The sequence below is a fragment of the Ceratotherium simum genome, chromosome 7 (genome assembly GCF_057802395.1).
Source record: "Ceratotherium simum simum isolate JZ-2026a chromosome 7, ASM5780239v1, whole genome shotgun sequence".
NCBI lineage: Eukaryota > Metazoa > Chordata > Mammalia > Perissodactyla > Rhinocerotidae > Ceratotherium > Ceratotherium simum.
Genome location: NC_141906.1, coordinates 16,694,075 through 16,718,433, shown reverse-complemented (window position 1 = coordinate 16,718,433; position 24,359 = coordinate 16,694,075). Strand labels below are relative to the sequence as shown.

The 24,359-nt window shown below is 48.9% G+C and overlaps 1 protein-coding gene across 6 annotated transcripts in view; it reads left to right on the top strand.

Moving 5' to 3' along the window:
• BMAL1 (basic helix-loop-helix ARNT like 1) overlaps positions 1 to 24,359 on the top strand; it is a 104,476-nt gene that overhangs the window by 33,431 nt on the left and 46,686 nt on the right. Inside the window, exon 1 of one of the 6 annotated variants that reach the window (XM_014783099.2) lies at positions 23,703 to 24,309. The exons of the other annotated variants lie outside the window; for them this stretch is intronic. The gene's annotated coding sequence lies outside the window, so the exon portion shown is untranslated. Of the gene's footprint in view, positions 1 to 23,702; positions 24,310 to 24,359 lie in introns of those variants that run through there. 6 annotated transcript variants of the gene reach the window in all.

Below are 24,359 nucleotides of genomic sequence, written 5' to 3'. Positions count from 1 at the left end.
TTTCATCTTTGCAACAACATATAGCACGAGAATTAGTATTCTCATCTCAGCAATAAGGAAATCAGATCATAAAGAGGCTGAGTGACCTGCCCAAGGTCACAGGGATTTGAATCCAGATCTGTCTGACCCCTGGTTTATGCTGCCCCCTGTTGTCTCTAACCGGAGTGTGGACTTTGTCCTCCTGCTTATGTAGAAGGACCAGAGACACATGGAGCTCTACAGGTTCAATATTCAGAGCCGGTAGTGGGTATTTCCATTTCTTAGGAGTCTATTAAAAGGGTGGAAGAAGTGTGGGACCTCTGGAAGAGTCGAAGACCAAACTTCACACAGTTTAACTGTTTCCCCAGCTAAAATTTTCCTTCAGTTGGAGAAGGTGGCAGCCTTGGGCTTGGAAAGGAAGTATCACTAGAAGGCATGACGGTCAGATTCCAGGCCTAGCTCTGTGGCAGTTATAATCTACTTTTTGTTCCAATCCTTGGTATTTCTCTCTGTCACCTCCAACTCCAGGCTCCCAGGGCAGGGTCCTGCGTTGTCTTGTTCACGCCCACACCCCCAGCGGTAGCACGGGATAGGGCATGTAGTGTGTGCTCACTACATATGTGTTGCTTCTAATGAGCCAGGTGACTTGGGACAAGGGGCTAACCCTTTGTGTGCCAGGCACTGCATCATAGAGGTGACATAGGACAAGTTGTCTGTCCTCAGGAGACAGATGTTCTAGGAGGAGAGACAGACAGCATAGGTGTGTGAGACGTGTCATGTGAGGTCAGGCCGGTGTGAGAATGCTGAAGTGAGATGGTGGGAGAGAAGGAGGTGGAGGGCGATTGGGGGACAGTTTAGTTAGGGTCATCGGAAGGCCTCACCTAGAAATGAAGCAGGACGGTGGCGCTGTCGGGAGGGAAAGAGTCATAATAATGTTCTTTGAGGTGACTACAGGCATGTCAGCTGAGCCGTCAACACTCCACTTTAGTTCTTTTGCTTGGCTGTGGTTGCTAACAGCCCGCTGACTGCCGCTCCCCTTGGGCCTCCTGTCTGGCCGTGCTGAGCGCTCCCTTCCCCTCCCGGGTCTGTGCTCACTCTCCTGTCTGGCCTGCATCTCCTGGTTCCCCTCCAGCCCACCAGATTGCCGCCTGCTTTGCAGTTCTATTTTCTCTGTCCTTAGCTGAAGAAGGTTTTACTTGATCCCTTCACGTGCGCCCAAGTGTTCTGGCTCGTCCACCGCTCACCTCTATCCTGAAGTCCCCCAGATCTACGCACCCAGCCCAGAACCTCCTCCCAGCTCTCTGCCCTGCGGGTACCTCAAACCTTCCCTCCCCTGGTGCCCAGTGTGTCTCTCTCGCTGTGTTGCTTGTCTCGGGTGGGGCTGCACCCCTGTTGTGTCTGCTGCAGGAGTGTCCCATCGCTTACCATGTCCCAAAGAGCCATCTTCTAATTTGTCAACTCACTCCCTTCTTCTCCCTCTCCGCTCCTTCATTTAGGACTCACCATTTGGATTTTTTTCAACAGCCTCTACGTTGGTCTTCCTGTGTCCATCTTTGTCCCCCTCATTGCACCCCCACACTCAGTGTGATGTTTCTAATTCACGCATCTCATCGTGGCTTTCTTCTGCTTAAAACCCCCGAGGGCTCCTCATTGCTTATAGAAGAAAACCTTAGCCCCTTCAGTGGCCTGCAGTCCTTTCACACTCGGCCTTTGGCCACCTTCCTCTTTTGACTTCTTCCCTAACCCATCTTCTACCCACAGCCCACCCTCCCACCGGCCTTCACCTCTTGGCGCCTTTGCCAGTGCTGGGCCGTCTGCTGGGATGGGCCCGGGACGGGCCCGCCCCTGCTCCCCATTTCGGGAACTCAGCTCGAGTTTCTGAGTTTCCGCTCTCCCGGACACCTTCCTTCCCCACCCTGCCCCTCTCTGTGACCTGCAGATGACCTTCCTCCTGGCTCCCAGAGCGCCCTGCATTTCTCTGTCTCCCCAGGCACTTGTCAGCATAACTGTTCATTTACTATCTGTTGTGCTCAGGAAACTGAGCTCCTTCAGGGTGGGGACAACATACACACACACACATGCACACAATCTCTGGGTTCTCAGTGCCAGCACAGTGCACTTGGCTCAGGAATTGTTTGTTGAAAGAGTGAGAATAGCAAAGTCTGTTTGTGCAGCCAGACAACAGATTTATAAGGTGATCAGATATATTTGAAATCTGTTCATTGGCCCTTCAGTTTGGTGGGGCCACCACTCTTCTCAGTTTTGAGCACAGGATGGATTGTTCTAGGCTTGGGTTTGTGGCTGTCTGTTGTGTCTCCCAGCATACTGAGGCCTTGAGAATATAACTTCTTTATATTCTTCGCCCCGGACATTTTTTTTAACTCCTGTTGTTGATGGGATAGTAATAGCAATTCAAACGAAAAGTCATCCATCAAGGAATGCATAGGAGTGAGGTCCACCCAGCTTCATCCTGGATGAATCCCGCATTTCCTAAATTAGCCAAAATAATGATTCTTGCTAACAGCTTCCCACTCAACTCCCCCACCCCCACTCCCATAGCCCAGCTGAGGATGCTTTTCTGGCTGCTGGATGAGGATAGCTAGTGGTCCTTTGTGGAGGTGCCCAAGAGCATTTTCATCTTCATGTAGAACCTTGTAAAGTCCTCAGTGAGTACTGAAGAGTAGCAAATTGAAAGAGGCTCTGACCCCAGGGATACCAGGTGCTTGGTGCACCTAGGCGATAGCCAGTGCATTCTCATGTTTTCGCTTGGGGCCTTCGGCTTACGGGTCCTTGCATCTTCTTCACTTCCTAGTTCTGCCACAGAACTGGGAAATTGTGCCAACAATGCAGCTTTTATTTGGGGGCTCACAGTAATCCAGGAAGGCCTCCTAGAAGAAGAAGCCATTCTCAGCACAGAGGTGTCCTGTGGACCAGGGTGCTCCAGTGGGCACCTGGGACTTGCCTTCTTTGCCTGGAAATCCTTAGGATGCTGCTCTCCCTTTCAGGGGCTCTCCGTAAGCCTTTCCCTCGGCACGGAATGCATTTTCCTTCTGCTTTGCCTGATTCGTGCCAACTCACCCTTCAGATCTCAGCTGCTCTGCCTCTTCTTGGGAAGCCTTCTCCAACCTCCCTGATCAGAAACCTGGGTTTTACCATCCCCAATACCATGATCATTACCTACTGCTTACTGCTTACTCACCACGTGGCAGGCACTGTCAAAGCACTTGCTGGGTAACCACATAGTGTTAGGGTCTCAGGAGGTGTTGGCTGGGGTAAGTGTGATCGTTATTATCCCAAAGATACCATTTGAGGAAACTGAGGCCCAAATCCATTGAGGACATGTGAGCAGGGGCTTGCCCGCAGGTGCCTGACTGGGTTTGTGCCCACTGTCTTCAATCCTCCCCGGGCCACTCTGCCACGTGTTCCAGCAGCCCACCCTCCTGCTCATTCGCAGCCCTCATCAGAGGCCATTTTACACGTATTTGTGTAGATAGATTAATGCATGTGTGTCCGCCCCCGCCCCCCGCCCCGCCCCAGGCAGCCCCATTAGCCCCACAGTGGCAGGAGCCTGACCTCTGGAACTCGACACAGAGTTGACCGACAGCCTGCTGGACTGCCCAGGCGGCCACTCGCCCGCTTCTCTCCTTGCCCCTTGCATCACTCTGAGCACAGAAAAGGGGCTCCCCTGGGGCCCCCACGTTTCAGCCTGCCCTCTCATCTCCTTTTCTCTGTCAGAGCGGCTGCGCTGAGCAAGTGTCTGTGCCTCTGCTACTCCCTTTGTCGTTTCTCCACCTTGCAACCACCCCTCCCCCCCATCCTCTTGTAAGGAAGTGGATCCCTTTCTCTTCCCAGGACAGAGCCAGTGCCCTTCCTGTGCGCCTCTGGACCTGCACGCACTCTGAGGATGGCTCTGACCACCACGGGTCATCATGACCCCCATGCCTGCCCTCCTGGTCCTGCCCAGCCCCTCGAAACCAGCGCTGGGGTGGTCTCAGGCAGGGCAGTACCTTGTATGGTCAGGGCGGGGGGTCTGCAGACTGGGGTAAGGGAGGACAGAGTTATTAACCTTAAGAGCAGCCGCTCCGCGATGCAGTCTGTGTGCGTGTGCCTGTGCTGGAGAGTGTGTATGGGGGTGTGTGTGTTTCTTGCTCGATGTTTTTACTTGCATAATTTATCCTTGTGCACATTCGAATCTATGTTTCCCTCTCTCAGGGGTCTAATATGGGGCTTTGAATAATGGATGTTTCATAGCTGTTAGCTAAATAAATATTTTCTCCTCTCCCAAGTCAAGGGCGCCTCCCCTTCCCCATTCCCCACTTTGATACCTTGGCAACAATTTCACAGGGTTGTTGTGACTAGCAGGACCCTCTTTCCAGACTCCATTCCAAGAGCAGTGATGTGAAAGTCCCGTCTAGACTCCAGCAGGCGGGGCAGGGGCCAGCTACTCTGCCTAGGCTGGCAGCAGGAAAGCTGGGTCCCCCAGGGGCACCTCACAGGGCCTCCAGGGCCCTCTAGGGCCAGGCTGGCTGAGCTCCGAGTAACTCACACCGTCTTGAGTGGGGAAAAGTAAAAATAAAAAAATGGCTTCTGCCCAAGTGGGGAAAGTGGGCGTTGGGGAGGAGCGGCAGGAGGCCGGTCGCCACACCTTAGGTACCTTCGCTGGCAGCAGACTGAGGTTGGCTTAAAGCGCAGGTGGCCTCCAGGACGATGCTGCCTTTACAGGACAGTGGCACACTGGTCTCAGGCCCTGGAGGCAGACTTGCTTCAGAATGTCAGCTCTGCGCCTGCCAGTGGTGTGACTGGAGACAAGCCACCCAGGGTCCCTAAGACTCAGTTTCTTCATGTGTAAAATGGGATGGTGGTAACAGTAGTTACCTTGATGAGGTTCTTGTGAGGGGAAATGAAACGTGCCGACTACTGTACCTGGATGTAGAAAACGCCAGATGTCTATTATCATTGTTGTTATTGTTAATCATAACTGTAAGAAGACTTTGGACAAGGTACACAGTCTAAAATGCACAGTTAAAGGCCGTGAGGAGTAAGTGAGATGGTGTGTAAGAAAAGCACTTTGTGAATTGCAAATTATGTGCAGTTATTATTAGCACAAATGTATCTGTTATTGTTTTGGCTTTAGAAAAAATGAGCACAATTTGATGATGTTGAGTCTAAGTTCTTTGTTGTTTTTGTTTCTAGTTTTGGAGGGAGATTTGTCAGGCGAGCGTTTCTTGGGATCTCACCCAGAGGCTGCGTGACCCACATTGGTGGCACCTGGCACAGAGGAGCCTTTCCGTGGCTGCTGTTATGATTTTAAATTTTTTACCATAAACATTTAATAAGTAGTAGTATATAGTAAATTCTTGTAAGTTCATTGACAGTAAACTGTGGGAATTTGCTCTGGAACTGAGAAGATCTCACTTTCAGAGTTTTGTGCCTAGCATAGCTGAATAAATTTAAACAGTTATTCAGAATTTGGTTATAGATAACTACCATTGTTTTCTCAAGTATGTTAATATCAACTGCTTGACTCTCTTGTGTTTATCTCCATTCCATATCATTTCCTGGCTTTCTCCTATCCTTCCAAAAATAAAATTACACAAAAATTACCCATGTAAAAAAAAATGTAGATGCTTTTAGGCGGAGGGTGAAAACTCTGCTCACTGGCTGCATCTGGCTGACAGATGTGTTTTATCAGCACTCACAATGTTTTAAAACTTTTTAATAAGTGGCTAACATTTAAAAATCCGTAGATATTGGCTAGAAGTCTGAATTCCCAGCTCTTCATGAAAAATCGAAGATCAGGCAGCAGTGGGTCCGTCTCCCCTCATGGTGATGCTGCAGAGTGGGGTCCCTCTTCCAGGGTCTCTCTGTCCAGTTGGCCGGCCCCGCTCAATCGGTGGGTAATTGAGTTTGTAGTCTCTGCTAAATGTAACCAACACCTGTTAGCACTCTGCATCAATTTAGAATTATTTTCATTAGCAACTTTGATCATAGATAGGAAGGTTGTTTCACCCGCTAAGTTGTCGTTTTTATCATAACCCGAGTGGCTGTAGTGTTTTCTTCAGGCTCTTTGGGGTTTAGTAGAGTCACCTTTTCTCCTCCCTGTGGGATTTCCTCATTAACAACTTCTAAGAAGTCTTTAACAAGACTTATAAATCCACATAAAATATTGGATACCTCAGGACATAAATTTTGATGGCCCCTATTTAAGGGAGGTTGAAAACATGTCAACTGCTTTAATTCAGTAATTTATGATGTTGTAAATTTGAACAATTAAATACACTTAATCCTTTTTATTAGCCATCTCATTGAAACAGTTGTAATTTGGCAGAATCCTTCTTGAAATAGGGGAGGAGTTTGAGATTCTCAGTCCTGGAGACCGTCCCTGTCTGTTGTCTTTCCTTGGGCAGCCCACACCCCCTTCCAGCCAGTGAGAATGCAGGGCTGGTGGCCACAGCAGAGCTGGGAGAGGCGATGCTGTGTCCTACCACGGTTACGGTGGGGGAGTCCTTGCAAACACTGACACTCTTAAACTTGTGATTACTCTATGAGCCTTCAAAATCTGTTTTTTGTTTTTGTCATCATGAAAGAGTGTACTTTTGTAATAAATTCAGACAACCCTAAAGTGCGTTAACATAAGAGAAGCAAGTCTTCTGTGAGCCCGCCCTCCCAACCTTCCCCAGAGACAGGCACTTCTGAGACTGTGTTGGGTATAGCACTGGACTTTTTCATTTGCTTGTGTCCCCCCAACCCCGGCCTCCTTTGCCCTCACCCCCAACATACACGTGTTTACTTTTGTTTTGTAAAAATGGACTCTTTCTCTGCATACTGTTCTGTAGCTTCCCTTTTTTTAAAAAATTTTTATTGAGGTCTTGTTGCCTTATAACATTGTGTAAATGTCAGGTGAACATTATTATATATCAGTTTCTGTTTGGACTGCATCATGTTCACCACCAATAGTCTAGTTTTTATCCGTGCCTATACACATGTGCCCCTTTACCCTTTTCGCCCCTTCCCGCCGTCCCCTGTGGTAACTACCAATCTGTTCTCCATATCTATGTGTTTGTTAATCTTCCACATATGAGTGAGATCATAGGGCATTTGTCTTTGTCTGACTTATTTCACTTAGCATAATACCCTCAAGGTCCATCCATGTTGTTGCAAATGGCACGATTTTGTCTTTTTTTATAGCTGAGTAGTATTCCATTGTATATATATAGCACATCTTCTTTATCCATTCATCCATTGATGGGCACTTGGGTTGCTTCCACATCTTGGCTATTGTGAACAATGTGCAGCTTCCCTTTTTATAGCCAACTGTCAATTATTATGGTTATCTTTTCAAGTCGATATGTACAGATAAATGTACCTTATTATTTTTAACAGTCATACTCCATGGTATGGATGTGTTTTAAGCTTATGTAATCATTCCTGTATTGGTAGACACCCAGGTTGTTTCTGGTCTTTGCCATTACAACCATGGCTGCTGTGGAAATTGTCGCACACGCTTGTGGACTTTTGCATGAGATTTTCTGTGGTATAGATACCTAGAAGTGGAACTTTTGGTTTAAATAGTTTGCCATATAAAATTTGGATCATTATTGCCTAAATGCCCTCCAAAAAGGCTGTACCAATTCATGCTTCTCCCAAGAGTATCCAATTATAGCTCTAATAGTTCAGTTTTTGCTTAAACACGTATAAGAAAAGTAAACTTAAAAACTCACAAATATGCCATCAAAATGACACATTTGGCTTAGATAAGCATTCAAATACGTAAATATATAGATTTAATTAAATGATTTTCATACCTTGACTTTGGGTGGTTATCACCCTACAAGTTGACAAAAATGTTCCCCAACTGTTGTAACCAATTTAATTATTAAATACTTATCTGAGGATTTCAGTCATGCGGGGTGGCCTTTGGGAGAATAACAGCCAAATCACGGCTTCCTTTTCCACAGCTCCACCAGGGCTGCCTTGTCTTTCCCACCAAGGGCTGAGCCCTTGGTACAGAGGCTGGGTCAGCATTTAAACAGGCTACCCCAGGGAGTGCCAGGCCTGAGGCCCAAGAGACTCAGGGAAGGGGAGACGGCAGGTGCTGTGGTGAGGTACCGAGGGTTCCCAGCACCCCTCCTCGCATCTGCACACCGTTTTACATTGACAGGTCTTCTCTGTGTGTTTTCTCAGAGCATCCCCACGACCTCCCTGTGAAACAGGCGCTCCCCTCTCCTCCCTGTTTATTTCTGGGGCCACTTAGGCTCAAAGAAATCCGGCTTATTGAGTGTTGCACAGCTGGTAAGGGGCCGTGCCCTGCACACAGGCGTCTGACTCCTCTTGTGAGGGAGTCAGACCCCTGTGAGACTGAGAGGCAGCTCTTTGCCTACAGCACTTCCACTGTCACGTGGAAGTTTCCTTTACTCACCTGGGGGTGGAGAAAGGAAAGGGAAGTGACAGTCCCAGACTTCCTGTGGTCACTTTTGTCCACAGCTTTCTCCTAGGAGTGCTAACATTTATGGTCGTGTTCTCAAATGTTTCCTTAGCATTTGGGAAGGATCTGTGAATTCTTGACCAGGGGCCTTAACTGATCACACGTGGTTGAGAACTGCTGATCCAGAATATATCTCCTTCTCCTTTCTGATCCAGAATATATCTCCCTCTCCTTAGAAAGGACAGGTCTCGGGAGATGGTCAGCTTACCGCCTACTTCTCTGACCTGGCCTCTGGCTTCTGCTAACAGGTTACCTATATTGGCTGAAGCTCCTGAGCACTAACCTCACTTATGAGCCTGCAGGGAGATTTGATGTCCAGACCACTTCTCCTTCCAGAATACCCTCAAGTTCGTTAGACCCGTGCAGGGTGGTCTGGTTTAGTGAAAACAGGATCTGGAGTTGGATAGACCCAGGTTCAAATCCTGTCTCATTGCTTTTACTAGCAGGTGAACCACTGGCTGTTGACCTCACCTCGCCTTACTGAGCCTCAGTGTCCCCTTCTTACCAAAGAGGGGTAATAATTCTCTCATGGGGGCATTTTGAGGAATACATGAATTAAGATGTGAAAGGTGCCTCTCAGATGTTCAGCACAGAATAGACACTTTATCAGTGTGAGAGAGAAGGTTCTCTTCTGGGGATGCTCCAAACTAGTGGCTGCTGGCTGGGGATCATGGGGCCAGGGGAAGGCCACCACATGAGCCCTGAAATGAATCATTCCCGCCATGTACTCTCGAGAGCTCACTGTTGTAGGGGAGCCCAGTGAGCAGAGACAGTGTCATGTGTGCAATAATAAGAATCAGGGGGCCGGCCTGGTGATGTAGCAGTTAGGTGTGCACGCTCTGCTGTGGCAGCCCGGGGTTTGCAGGTTCAGATCCCGGGAACATACCAACATGCCGCTTGTCAGGCCATGCTGTGACAGCGTCCCCTATAAAGCAGAGGAAGATGGGCATGGATGTTAGCCCAGGGCCAGTCTTCCTCAGCAAAAAGAGGAGGATTGGCATTGGCTGTTAGCTCAGGGCTAATCTTCCTCACCAAAAAAAGAAAAAAAAAGAATCAGTTAATAGAGGAAAGATTAATTAACGTCCAAGTGAGGTGGGATGGAAGAAGTCGTCAAGCAAGTAGGGTATTGAGGGTTGAACAGGAGCTTAATAGAGAGGAAAAGGCCATATGTAATTAATAGGCAACTGTATCCATTAGTGATAAAGTTACATTTTTTAATGTATGTATGTTAGCTTCTCTTTGACTCTCACCAATACACTGATATATTCAAATTCAGCCTCTTTCTTTTCCCTTTCCTTTTTCCTCTCATTCTGCCTCTCCTTCTCCCCACCCTACCTTAAGACATTCAGCCACTAAAAATTTCTTAAAGATTTTCTTTATGTGTTAGTCAGTCCTCAGAGGATGACGCTGCCTCACTCTACTAAGTTTTTACAAGGGCTTTGGTGTAGCTATTTTTTTTTCCATTCCTTTTTTCTACAGTACGAGTGAGTTCTTTTGCTTTCTCAGCAGTGAACAAGCTACCGGCCATTTGATGTTACTGCGTCACTCCTGTATGCCAGGGGCCTGTGTTGTCCCATGTAGTCGCCGGAACAGCTTTGTGGGACAGGGGCTCTTAATTCTTTTTTACAGATGGGGAAACGGAGGCTTCAAGAGGTTAATATACTGAGCGTTACGCAAGCAGGGTTGCCTCAGTTCAGCTCGGGGCTCCTTGTCCCTGTCCCCTGCTGCCCTGCTCAGGGCCTCGCGCACAGTAGGTGGGCTGCACACGTTTGTCTGAACGACTGAGGGGGCTGCCGCCACCAGTCATCTGGACTCGTGCTGCTGGTTCTGTTACTACTCAGTGCGGTGACAGTGTCCGCACGGAGCTTCCTGCCAGAATCACGCAGCAGTTATAACTGACGGAAAACCCACTTCCCGTTCCTCTCGCTTTATTTCTAAGGCACTTGTAAGCAGACAGGTTAGACTGTTAAATGTTTTGCGCTGTCTCTGCCCTTTAAGGAATATCTGATGGAGAGCAGGTGCGGTGCCCCAAGAGCCCGGCCTGGGCGTCGGAGACTGAGTCCAGCTCCGGCTCTGCTGGTGACTCCTCAGTAAGGGTGGTGAACCACATCTCTCCAGAACCGCATTTCCTCCGTGCAGCCTGGGGCGCAGGTGGTTCCTGAGGACCCCGCCCTCGTATGATAGAGTGAGGCTGTGGAGTGTGCTGGAAGGAACACGGGTGATGGTTCAGGAAGACCTGAGTGTGAATCCTGGCTCCTGTACTTCCCAGCTCTGTGCCCTTGGGCGAATCACCTAACCTCTCTGATACCCATTGTCCGCGTCTGTGAAGCAGGGCAAATAGACCTGCTTCCAGGCTCACTCTCGTGGTTACAGGAGTCCGTGGAAACACAGTCGCCTTCCTTCCCCCTGTCTCCCACCCCTCAGTGCCTTGGTTTTGGACTCGCTGGGTGTTTCTGCAGTGAAACCCAAAACGCCTTCCTCGAGTGCAGCATTCATTACACCCACGACACCCTGAGATGCTCGGCTCTTAGATTTTGTGAAGCTCTCTTGTGTTGTGAGGAAACTCCTCAGAGGAAGAGGGCATCCCACCCCACTGAGCCTGGTTAGCGCTCCAGGGACAGCGCCTTAGCCCACCCCCTTGTCCCTGTGCAGACAGCAGCTGCGCTGGGAGTCAGCGTGCATGCATGTCATTTGTTCTGCGCCTCTTTGCAGAGGGGAGAACTCCATTCATTTAGCAAATGTTCGCCATGCCCAGGCCTTCTGTTAGGAGGTGGCATGCAGAGAGGCCTAGACTTACAGTCGCTGCCCCCTAGGAGCTCGCAGGGAGGAGGGAAGGGTGCAGATAGACAGTGGGACACATGGGCTGTGCCATCATCAAGGCACGGAATAGGGTGCCGTGGGAGAAAAGCGGCCCAAGTGGCTCTCTCCTGGGGAACCAGGAGGGGCCTCAGAGACAGGAGTTGAGTAGGACTGGACGCTGCTGAAGTCCAGGAGGAGGATTCCAGGCAGGAGGAGCCACGGGGCGGAGGCCCGAACTCTGGAGGAGGTGACACCCGGGTGCGTGTCTGGAGCTGAGGCCAAGAGGTGGGGGACCTGAGTTGCCGCGTCCTGCTGTTTGTCTGTACACTGTTGACCCCAGACCTTTCTCCTGAGCCCCCCGCTCACGTACTCACTGCTGGCTCAGCATCCACGCTTTGATGTTTAATGGGTTTCCCAGACCCAACATAACTGAGTAGAAGTCTTCATTCTTTTTTAAAAAAAAAGCAAACCAGGGGCCGGCCTGGTGGTGTAGCGGTTAAGTTCACATACTCCACTTCTGCAGCCAGGGGTTTGCGGGTCCAGATCCTGGGCGCGCACCGATGCACCGCTTGTCAAACCATGCTGTGGTGGTGTCCCATATAAAGTAGAGGAAGATGGGCACAGATGTTAGCCCAGGGCCGATCTTCCTGGGCAAAAAGAGGAGGATTGGCATCGGATGTTAGCTCAGGGCTGATCTTCCTCAAAAAAAAAAAGCAAACCATCCGTGCTTCTCCCCAGTCTCCCCCATATCATGCGGTACCACCATTTACCTGGTTACCCAGGCCCAAAATGTGGGCATCGTGATCTTGCTCCTTCCCTCACCCCTCACAGTGTCTGTTTGCAGTTCTTGGCAGCCCTTCCATCAGAGTAGATCCTGAAAGCCAACGCCCTATTCCACCCACGTCCGCATGTCCTCATCTGTCAGCAGGTCTCCCTGCTTCTGCGCTGGCCCCACTGCGGTCAGTCTTCCACACGATCAGGCAGAATGACCTTTTAAAAAGTAAATAAGGTCATGTCACTTCTGTGTTTCAAACTCTCCAATGGCCTCCTAGCATCCCTGGAATAGAATCTACACTCCTGGCCATGGCCTGCCATCCCCCCCTTCTCTGGTCTAACCTCTTAGCACTATCCCCTTTGCTGCCTCCTTTCCAGCCACTGTGTCTTTCTTGCTGTTCCTCTTTCTTGCCTCAGAACCTCTGCACTTGCTGTTTTCTGTCTGGATTGCTCTTCCCAACATCTTTGCCTTACTCACCTTCTGCTCTCTCTTCAAGTGGTCTTGCACCCATCTAAAATGATGATGGGTCTGTCCCACCCCATCATGCTGTCCTCTTACCCTGTTTTATTTTTCTTCATTAGCACCCATCGCTACCTGAATTTATGTTATATATTTATTTGTCATCTTCATTGTTTGTCTTACCCCACTGGAATGTGAATCCATGAGAACAGATCTTGTCTTCTCTCTCTCATCCACCACTCTGTCTCCAGGGCCTAAAACAGAGCCTGGCACACAGTAGGTGATCATCAAACATTAGATGGGTAAGTGAAAAAATGAATGAATTCATGCAAGTGAAGACTTGGGTGTTTGTTCCGTGGGCAGTGCAAATCCAGTAGACATCTCTCAGGAGGTGAGTGACGTGGTCAGCAGCTTTATTTTAGAAAGCCAGCTGGTGGCAGTGTGGGGGCTGGACTGTAGGAGGTGGCAGCAGAGCTAGTTTAGAGGCTGTTAAAATGGTCCAGGGAAGTGATGCTGAGTCCCGTGTCGAGCTGTGGGATGGGGAAGAGGGAACCAATAACAGGATGTAAAGACCTTAAGTATCTTTGGTTCTTATCGGGTAACTTGGTGTGGTGATTTCTTTATAAGAAAAACAGGAGGGGACGAGCTGGTCTGGGGAAAGGCATGATGAAAACCTGCATGATGTTTTCTCTCCAAGCAAACGTCAGCCCCGGGATGCACGTCCTCTGCCGTGCTGTTGGTTCTCTGGGGAGCGACTCTGCTGCTCTGTGGACTCCCCCGTGCAGTCTTTCTGCAAGAGTGTAGTCTAGACGGTGGCCCCAGTGAGTCTGATTGTTCTTCCTGCACACGAGTCCCTTCGCCTTACACACTACACGCCACACTAAGTCATCGGTTCTTTCTTGCAATGGGAATATTTCTCCATATTTGACTCCAAAAGAGACTGGCTCTAACAAACTCTCCTTTTTTTTAGAATGCCTCGGTTCTGCCCAAGTTCAAGGTGGGGTTCTCTGAAAACTCAGAGGTTCAGCATCTCCCTTAGCAGAGACATGCACAGGAACTCTTGTCCTCCCTCGGGGGTCAGGGGGTCACACTGACTGCAGGCACACGTTCCTAGCCTGGGTGGAGCCGTGCTGTCTGGTACTGCCTCTTGAGAATGTTCTCCTTGGGCTTGAATGATTCCTTCTTCCAGAAATCTCTGATCCTCTCCAAGTTTTGATGACAAGCCTTTCATCTCGGAGTAAACACATTTGCACTCATCTCGCTGAGGTGTCCCCTCTCTGTCCCTAACAGAGTATGTCCATAACAGAGTATGTCATCCCAGGCTCTTAAGCCTTGGTCCAAAGTTCTCATCCTGTTTGTGGAGCCCTGTGAAGTGAAAGATGGTACCATCTGTACAGCCAGTTGCTCACGTCCCACACCTCCCTCTCCCTTCCAGAGGTCCAGATGTCGTAGGAATAACATTAATAGCTACACCATGCAGCTTCCTGTTTGCCAGGTGCTGTGTTAAGCACTTTACGTGCTACCCCCCTGCAGGGTAAGTGTTGTTACCCTTTTGCAGACAAGAGAGCTGAAACCTGGCAGTGCCGTGGGGCTTAGTGTTAAGAGTATGGGCTTAGAGTCCAACAGACCCGGGTTTGAATCCCAACCAGCTGCGGCTCTCAAGCATGCGACTTAACCTCTTTAATCTTCTTTTTCCAGATCTAGAAAATGGAAATAATATAGAGAGGGCTCGTAGTTTTGCTGTGAAATTAAATGAAATAACATACGTAATTTCATAAGTACTTGCTTACTGTATGCTAGACATTGTGCCATCAGTAAATAATAAGCCCCTCACCATAGACACTGTTGTCAGCGTCGGCATCATCATCATCTGCTCAAGGCCACACAGCTAGTCTGTCTCTAGGTGGGGCCAGGATTTGAACGTAGTCCTGCCTAGTGCCAAAGTCCACATTCTTTCTCTCCTGTCCTACGCTGTTGCTCCCAAGTTCATCTTGCCTAAGACTTTCTGGTCCCTAAGTTTGTTCTCTTTGTCTTTCCTGGTTGTGCCATTTGTTCCCTGCTGGGCGATGGGCTCAAGTAAGTCTCAGCAGTTCCTTGGTCTGTTCTAGCGGATGACCTTTTTTCAGTCATTGACTGAGCAGTCCCCACCAGCTGGGGTGTTCAGGCTGGAGCTTAGACAGTTTTCCCTGATTGTCAATGTCGTCTTGTCTACCGGGAAAGCCAGGGAGGCTTCCCATACAACAGGATTGTCCAAAGGAAAGGAGCAACAGCAGAAAGGCCTGGTGGGTGTTCCTGTCTTTTGGGGTCACAGATCCTTTGTGAAGCTGGTGAAATTTATGGGGCTCTCTCCAGAAAAATGCACATGAAGATACTCACAAGCCCGATATTTTTCATGACACATTTTCCACGAAGCCCAGTCAGGGATCCCAGCTGAGAAATTCAGATCCAGAAGGTTAGCTTAAGTGCTCTTTTGTCATCCTGCCCCTCCTCATTCACAACCATGAAGAATTTTCTGTTTCTGTGGGATGTTTGTATTTGAAGGTTGTTGGGCTGTCCTGGTAGCGTTGGAAATACCTATTTGATTGATATCATTTGCCGTTTTCATTTCTTTCTCATACTGGAGAAATGTATCCACACGCTAGAACTGGCCTGGCCATTTTGACAAGACTGACCTGCAGATTTGCACATAAATTCAAGCCATTGCCTGCATCTAGCAGACAGGCTGGAGAGGTTTTTTGGCCACAATTATCAGACTAATAGGAATTTTATGGTGATTTATAAATCATAAGGGTGCATAAGCTTAGCCTCAGCAGGGTTCAGTGCTCTAAATTCAGGTAAATGTAAATCTCTACTTTTCAATTTTAAAATTTTTGAAATTTCAATCTTAAAGAGTATGCTTTCTTTCCCTTTTTTTTTCTTCCAGTTCCCAAGGTATGGGTCTGGGAGAAGGCAGATTCCAAACACCTTAAAGCCCCAATCTTGTAACTCGCTTGGAGGCCCCTCCTTGGGACCTTTCCAGCGAACCATGGAATCAGTCTGCTCTTTCTGACAGCGAAGGAATCATGGATGTCACTGCCAACGGCCACTCCCCTCCCTGCCTGGCCTTTGAGGCCCCATAGAAGGACAGGAATGAGCTTCCAGTAAGCGAGGCCCCAGAGTCCTTCCTGCTGCTCTGGCTACAGTGCCAGTGCCCTTTGCAGTGGGACGTGGCACGTGGATTTTGGGCGCAGGAACTGAATCCATCATATACTAGATCATTTGGTATAAAGCTCTTTCTGATGAGTAGTTTTTCCTCTGAAGTTTTTCTTCTTTGCTTTTTCTAAGTTATAAAAGCAACAGGTGCTCATTTCAAAGCCAGGATTAGAACTCTTCATGCCTAGCTTGGAATTCCAGCTCCATCAACTTATTAGATGTGCGGCCCTGGGAAAAACACACACGCTCTCTGAGCCTTGATTTCTTGTTGTACAGGAGAGATGATAATTTCACCTCATGACATGGCTGCGAGGATTGAGGGAGATTAGTACCTAGAATGCACTTCCAGAGGTTTGGCATGGATTCATCTAGCCAGTGAATATTTATTAAGCACCTACTGTGAGCCAGTCACCATTCTAGTTGCTCTGAAAACACTCAAGAACAAGACAGAGAAGGTCTCTGCTCTCGTGATGCTCACATTCTAATCAGAGGAGGCACAAAGAAACAAGATCGTTTCAGAAATTAAGAAATTAGAACCCATGGGTGGTGCGCAAGTGACAGGAAGGGCCACTTTCAATTGGACAGCCAGAGGAGATGGCCTCTCTGAGGAGGCTTAATGCTTTGTGACCCCTAGGTTCCAAGTTTTCCAGGACACCTTTTAACAATCCTGCCCTTTAAGTACAGGTCCCAATTTGGAGTTTGGAAAATCTGACCACGTAGCCCACATCAGTTCTCTTTTGGGTGGTACTCATTCACCAACTGGCTCCGCAATCAGAGGCTGAGCTCCTGGGACTGGGAGCCGTGTTGCAGGCCTTTGGTAAGCCTCTTAGTGAGCACAGGGAAGTGCTCCTCTCATAGCACTCACCCCTTTGAGCTGGCGCTGAGTGGGGAGCCTCTGGGGCGGGAGAGGGGTGATTAGTTCCTAGTGGGAGCCCATTTTGCTCCAGTGCTGCTTTGAGCCTTCCGATTTCTAAGGGGCCGGAAGTAATTTCTCTCCCAGTGAGACTATGGCCCACTGCAGTCTCCTGATTCTCTGCGTGCTGTTCTTTAAGGGCTCGTTGCGGCCACACGAGAGCCGGGCCGGAGCTGTCCCAACCTGTGCCTTGCCAGTTGAACCACAGAGCAGGCAGCCTGACACCTGATGCCGAGCGCATCGCCCCTGCGGGGTGTAGTCTGGATTTTAAATGCCTGCTGCACTGGGCAACAGTGACCCAAACCCACGAGTGAGAGAAGCTGCCGAGCAGAGGGCGGGCTGCCTCTGACTCGCCTGCCATGTTCGTAGCTGACCTACTTTTGTTTGACCTTGATTTGCTCAGTGCAATTAAAGACACTGTCGAGAATGCACTTCTGCTGCCTGACTGAAGTCCAACGTGTGACAGCCCAGGATCTCAGACATACACATGACCGAGGCAGATGGACGGACGGATGGGCGGTTAGTTTGTCACTTACCTCTGAATTGTAATTCGATCACAAGGAAAGGGCTTAATTTCAGGAACACGGAGCAATTATTTGAGACTAGATACGATGCCAAGGCAGCAGGCCTTGATTCTTTGCTACAGGGCAGCTTAATCAGGAAATGGCCTAGATGGCTGCCTTTCAAGTAGGTCCTTGCAGTAGCCTGGCAACTGGCATGGGGTCATAATTGGAAGAATTTGGCTCTGAGTGTCTATGGGTGTTTACAGGGCTGTAGGGCAGGGCTTCTTTTATTTATAGAATATTGTGAGCAACAAGCAGCAGAAGGCTGAAGAGCCACTCAATCTCGATTTATTTTTAACAAATTCCATTTTTCCCCTCATCCCAGAAAGAGAACTGAGTTATTAAAAAACGGTAAAAAATACATCATCGCAGAGCATGCCATATCTAATTACGGGGTTGCCAGCGTCGGCCTGCAGGCACGTTTTAAGGGTTTTGTAAATCAACCATCCATTCAATCTGTGAACTTATATGACTCCTATTCTTCGTTTAGATGTAGAGCGAAATTATTGGCAAGTGAGAACTGATCAGAAAAAGTTCTACACTGTCTAAATTGGGAGATGGAAGATATAAATATAGAATGTTGTACTTAACGTTGTCAGAGGGAGATAAAATCACTCTTCGTTGTCCGTTAAACTTAGCTATACAGCGTCCATCCCATAGCACTAACTGTCCGCTCTAGCGTTTCTTGCTCCTCGCAGTGGCGAGTCTGTGCCATCAAAGGCGCTGTGTTGTGACATCTCGCTGAGCCCAACCCGGAGACTGTTACTCACATGGTGATGAAAAGACAGGAACGCAGTGCTCTTAGGCCTGTGTGCTCATGGTGCATTAGAGCTGGACAAGCCTTCAGAGACCCCCTAGTTCAAGTCCATCTTACGACAGGTGGGAAGCTGAGGCCCAGAGAGGAGGGACTTGCCCAGGGCCCCATAGCGAGTGATAGCAGAGCTGGGCTGGGGCCGCGGTCTCTGTGCTTTTCTCTGACAGTGCCCTGCTGTGCCAAGCTCGGAGCCAGTGAATTAAACAGATCTGATTTCTGCCCTTAGGGTTCACAATCTCAGACAGACAGACATCAGGACAGCTGAATAATCACCGTATGCCTAAGTAGACCAAGGTATATGTGTGCAAGACCAAGGTATATGTGTGGGTGGAGGAGAGGAGGAGAGCAGGGATTTTGGAATCTGTGCATTTGGAAACCAAGGCACAGGTAAAATCAGTTGCTCTCTCACCCACTTGGGAAAAGCTTTACAGATGCTGTGAAGTTTCTAATGGAAAAAGGTGTGACACACTTGCTGAGTGTTGGCGGAGGGAAGGCATGGTGCCACGGTGGGTGCCAGTGAAGATAATTATTACAGTTTTGGAGGAGCCCTGGGAACGGATATTGAGGAGATTTCATGAGAATACCAAAGGGAGCGAAGGGCTGGGGCACAGGCCAGGGCTGGGTGGTCTTGAGTTCCATGGAATGCTCCACCGTTTACTGGGATGGCATGGGGGTGGCATGAGTGCTGCATTCCCAGTCCCCTGGCCCCCAGGTAGAAGAGTAATACCTGATCATGGTGGTCTTTTTTCTGACCCTCAGAATCCCTCTTTGCACAGCTTTCTTTGTAGCCATTATCAATGGACTAGAGCTGGCATGTGAGCTGGAACCTGTGTCTCTTTCTTGCCCTGGGCTAATGCCTGGCACTGTGCCTGGGCCAGAGTGGACTCTGGGTGTTAGTTCTCTTTCTGAGGCTGGGAGGGGGCAGAGAGACCCAGGGAAACCTTTATGCGGAAGGACAGACTGTGCAAGCTTCTGGGGAAGTCACCTCTAGGCGATGCTGGAGGCCAGTGGTTTTAGAGGATGTGAGTAGGCCAGGAGGGGGTGACCTGGGCCTGAATTAAGGCCATAGCAGTCAGCACAGGGTGGCCAAGCGGGAGAGGAGCGATTACAGAGCAGGAAGAAGCAGTGGGAGTTAGCTGCTGACAGCCAACCAGAGGGGGAAGGACGGTGACGTGCTGGGACTTGAACCTACAGCTGCAGAGGACGCTCGGGTGGGGAGGGAGGAATCGGGGCTGTGGCAGAGCCAGCAGCTCGGGAGCTGGGGTCACTCAGGCTGGGCTCTTTGGATTATTGAGTACATTCTCTATGAGAAGAGATGGTCAGTCTTCCTGCCCAGTGAGCTCCTGGCCACCCCGAACAGTGGTTCTCAAACATGTTGCAGGTGTTTCCAGGTGGCGAAGAATGAAATCAGTACATAGAGTGGCCCCAGCATCACCTCCATAAATTTTTTTTCTCAGTCTTTTGATGCCTACAGCTACTTCCTGCTTTTGAGTTCTCAGAGTTGAGATATGTAAATTAGCAGTAATAATTGCACAGCAAATAGCTGATGAGCTTTAGTTGGAGAATTTTATAGTTTTTCTTGGATTTATATTGTAGTTTTAATACAGTCTAAGAATATTTTCATTGATAAAATAGTTTCTAGTGTTAAAAATATTTTTCATTTTTATAGTTTCTAAAGGTAGTAATTTCTCATGATGGGGGATACCTCAAGGAGCAAATTCTCCCCTTTCTCTCGCTTCTTTCCTGCTCCTGGCCATTTCCCTGTGTCCCAGCCTCTTTTCCGATGTGCGGCTCAGTCCAGGAGACCAGTCAACCCAGGTCAGGGGGTTGTGTCAGTAAAAGGTTTGGTGGTAAAGAACATGGAGACCCTCGCCCGAGAGGAGGTTGGGAAGTTGCCTGTGAACTGGGACAACCCCCAGTCTTCCTGTCCCAGGCACTGGCCGGGAAGTTGGCCGACCTGGTCACTTCATGCTGCCTGCCCCCAGATGACAGTGGCGTCAGTAATTGATGCTATCTTTAAATTCTCCAAAGTAAGAGGATGTGATGATTGGTTACCACGGCCCTGTCATCTCACACGTTCTCTGAATTACTGTGCCAGGGACCTAGCAGGCATTCAAGAAACACTTTTGGTTCATTGAGCCATTGCTGGTCACAGTCACCTCCGCCACCACCAAATGGTGTTCTGAGAGCCTTAAGCGAAAGTCCTGAAGGTTGTGTATGTTAAGTCTGGTCCAGGGTCCATCCTCCTTCCTGCAGGCTGGTTAGCCACACCTGGCCATCAGCACCTGTTTGCTCATATCAGAGATAGAGTGGTCCAGGGGAAGGGACAGCAAGGGTCACTTTCTCTTGCCATTCAGCTGTGTGGGAAAATCCCATCTACTGATGACAGGCAGGCCCCTGGCCCCCTTGGGTGCCACACCCCGGTATCCTGCTCCCCATTTATGGATGTGTCTGCCTGGTAGAAAATCCTTCTTTATTTGAATCCAACCTCCCTCTTGGTGCTGTTTCCTCAGTGACCAGTTCTGCTCTTGGTAGCCATGCAGAACAAAGGTGGGTCGGCATGGCGGGATTCCACTTTCCAAGTCTGGTAGTCATGCTCATGGACCCCCTTCCCCTCCCCTTCCCCACCCGCTATCCCCTCCCCAGGATTTGTGTCCTCCGGTGCCTTCAACTATCCTTTCCATGGCATGGCTGTCAGTATCAGTGTTAACAAGAGGCAACATGAATCCAGCGTTTACCAGGCACTGTTCTAAGCTCCTTACATGCATTGTCTCATTTACTGCTTACAGCCACCCAATGAGGTGGGAACCGCCAGTATCCTTGTTGTACCAGTGAGGAGACAGGAACACAGGTCCAGTCTCGGCCAGGGTCACACAAGGAAGCAGAGAGCAGAGGTTTGGACTCCGCAGTCTGGCCCCGAGCCTCAATTCTTAGCTGCGGGGCTGTGATGTCTCACAACCTCAGCACCAAAAGTAAGCCCGTGGTGCACTAGACTGGGGCTGGCCCTGCATTAACTTATTTTGCAAGAAGTGCTGAGTTGAACCATTTTCTATGAAACTTCCTCAGTTTGTTTGGACAGTATGGACTGTGGGGCAGAGGCCTTTGCACTGTCACCGATAAATGGGCTCATCCTAGCTCTGCCGGCCCTGCAGCCTCATGGAATTTGGGTTTAGATCAGGGTGACAAATATGGGCTGTTAGTATTTTCTTTCCTGACCATGAAGTCTGATGCAATAGGTTTCTTGTTTATAGGCTTAGTCATGGTTTGTGGCCAGAAACTAGAGGGAGAAAGGTGCTAGGAAGTGTAAGACGGCCCACCTCTTCAAGTCCTAATGCAGTATTCAGTCTCATAGCACAGCCCCAGAGGTCACGGGGTAGAGGGATTGGATGCCCACCTGCCCTCCACAGCTGGGATGGTACGTGCCAAATACACACTTCCCTGAAATGCATACATCAGGAAGGGCTTCTGAGGGTGCAGGAGAGGGAGGTGGGAAGGGGATGGGTTGGGGCTGGTCCAACCTGGGCTTGAGTGTTGGCCCTGCCCCTTGCCAGCTGTGTAACTAGGTGCCAGTCACTTATGGTCTTGGTTTCCTCTTCTGAAAGATGAAAGTAACACTTTTAAAGATATTTTAAATAATATATTAAATAACAATAACAATATATTATTTAATAATAATATGTTTTAATCATCTTTTCATGGGGTGTTTTGAGGGTTAAATGAGCAGAGGCATGTGCTGTGAAGCTGCAGTGACTGTCGGGGAGTGTTCCCCACACCTGATACCTCAACGTTTGCTTACCGAGCCCTCCTTCACTGTCCGGCCCTGCCTGCTTTTGTGGCGTGGGCCCAGCCCCTCCGCTGCCTGCCATCCCGTAGAGTGTGGAGAGGGACTGGAGGCGTGGCCGTCCGGGGCAGGAGCAGTCCCAAGGCCCGGCCTTGCTTTCATGTTGCTCGTTGTGCCCTGACCCTGGCAGCTCAGGCCAGGCTCCCCCAGGAGTCCAGGACAGATGACCCATGACTTTGTCAGGAGTCTGCTTCCTGTGCTCAGGGGCCTGGGGCTTTTCCAGTCCAAGCTCTGGCCACACACTGGCTGAGCCGAAAGGGCAGAGAAGCTGGGGTTGAACCATCTTTCTCTTTGTCGGTTGCTTTTCAGGTAGTGCGCATCCCAGATACCATTTCCTAGAGATTTAAGCAGCCAAGTGAGGGACCTGGTCCCCCAGCTGTGGCCCCAGAGACCTGGAAGGAGAGCAGCTCAAAGCAAGAGGGAAAAAGGGCTGGATAAAATCAGTTCTATCATTACGAAAACTGGGGCCCTGAGCAGGGCCCTCACCTCCCTGAAATGTAGTGTCTCTATCTGAAAACTGGGGACTGACCCCTCAGGTTGATAGGAAATTGGGATGAGATCCTGTACGGGCATAGCAAAGGGCACCTAGCACAATGTCTGGCAATTAATAAATATGAATATTAGAATAATAATTTCCTTTCTCCTCCACCATCTACTCCTTCTCCTTTTCTAGTCCTGACTGCTGCTGATTTTCTATATGGCTTTGGGTAAATATCTTAACATCTCTTTGCCCCTTGTCTCTTTGTAGAAGAGAGTTGAACACCATACTACTGGTTCTGACTGGGTACATGGCGCCCCCATTAGACATCTTTGGAAGGGGGGCGGATTTGGCTGCCACACGGATGGGATACAGGGTTTTCACTGGATGGGATACAGGGTTTTCACTGGGGGCCAGCAGGGATGCCAGATGTAACACGTGGAGAACAAAGTTCACTGGGCATTCATGTAGGTGAAACCCTATTTATAATTGTCTGAGCCTGGAATCTGACTCCATTTTACACATCAACACAAATAAGTTTTGCATATTTTTAATATACACTGAATTTTCCAGGAACACAACCACCAATATGTGAGGTTTACCTATTTGTTATCAATAGGTCTAAGCATCTCCTTATCTTCCATTCTGTCTTCTAGAGTCACTGTGGCCAATGTTTGCATATTGATGGACATACTGTCTTATTTTAACTAACTTTATTTCTTTTCTTCTTTGTATTACAGTTAGGGTATTACGTTGATTGTTTTTGAAATTATAAGTGTTGGCATGTTATATTATTTACGAATTTCATTTCAAGAGAGTGAAAGGAATGTTAAAAATAATTGTATTGAATCTTTGCAAGTACAAGAGAGGGAGTGTGTGTGTATTAGCTTATAAGTTAGCTGGAGAAACATTAGGATAGACTTGAAATAAAAAGAAATGGTTTCATCTCTCTTAGAAATGTCCCTTTACGTGAGGCTATGGAATAGAAGTCAGAATTTTTAACTGCATCCGTTGTCAGAGAAATAAGGTGTTTTGATGTTTCCCCTGTTCATTTGAGAAAACACATAATCTTAAAGAGTCTGAAACACAGTTTTTATTATCATCTTTTTTCATCTTTACCACCTCTGTTTTTTTCACCCCTCCCACCTGTCCATATATTTTTTTAACATCCATGTGCGGATTTTTACAGAAAGGAAAACCAGCCGAGCTCCCTGCTCTTTTCCAAGTGTGTTTTGCTTGTTTTGTGGCCTCTGCCTGCATAAATGAACTGTGTGAATTGTGTGAATTAACCTATGCACGTTCTTTACTGATTTTTCCACTGAGGGGTTTGCCCTTCTTCTTGATGTCCAGGAGGTTTTATTTTCGTTTTGTTTAACTCAGAAAGCGTACTACCCCTTCACCTGTTGCCGAGCTGTGAGTCAAGCAGACCCGGGCTGGAATCCGGGCTCTCCCGCTTGCGAGCCGAGAGACGGCTGCAGTTTCCTTGCCTCTCCGAGAACTGGTTACTTCTTCCTTGAGAACAAAGTGGAACAGCAGCGACCTGTACAAAATAACAGCCTGGCGCGTGGTTCCCGCTGCTGCAGCGTTTGCGTTGTTGTTATTGTTGTGATTCCCGCACTGATTATTTTCTCAGAAGAAGCACCCCCGCTCCACCGCTCACGCTCTTTCGAGGCCTTAGACGTGGGACACTCACTTGCTGTAACCGAAGCTCAGAAAAACGAAACTGAAATCACTGAGAGGTTTTTTTTCATTCCTCGAGTAGGAAAGAGACAGATGAAGGAAAACAAGCTGATTCCGTTTTAGTTGAAAGAGGAACCTGCAGAGATATTCCTGGGGGCAGGACACACTCAGACGGTCCTCTCAGCTCTGGGCCCCGGTGCAAGGCCTCGGGCCTCTTCCCAGCATCAATCGTCTCTCAAACCGTGCTTGCCAGGGCCGGCGAGCGGGCAAGGGCCTCTCAGAAAGGTGTCCTGTCGGTCAGAGTTGAAACAGAAAGGATCATCTGTTAACTGTGAGTTAACCAGTTAACCACCTGCCATTCGCCGGCACTTCGGTTGTTCA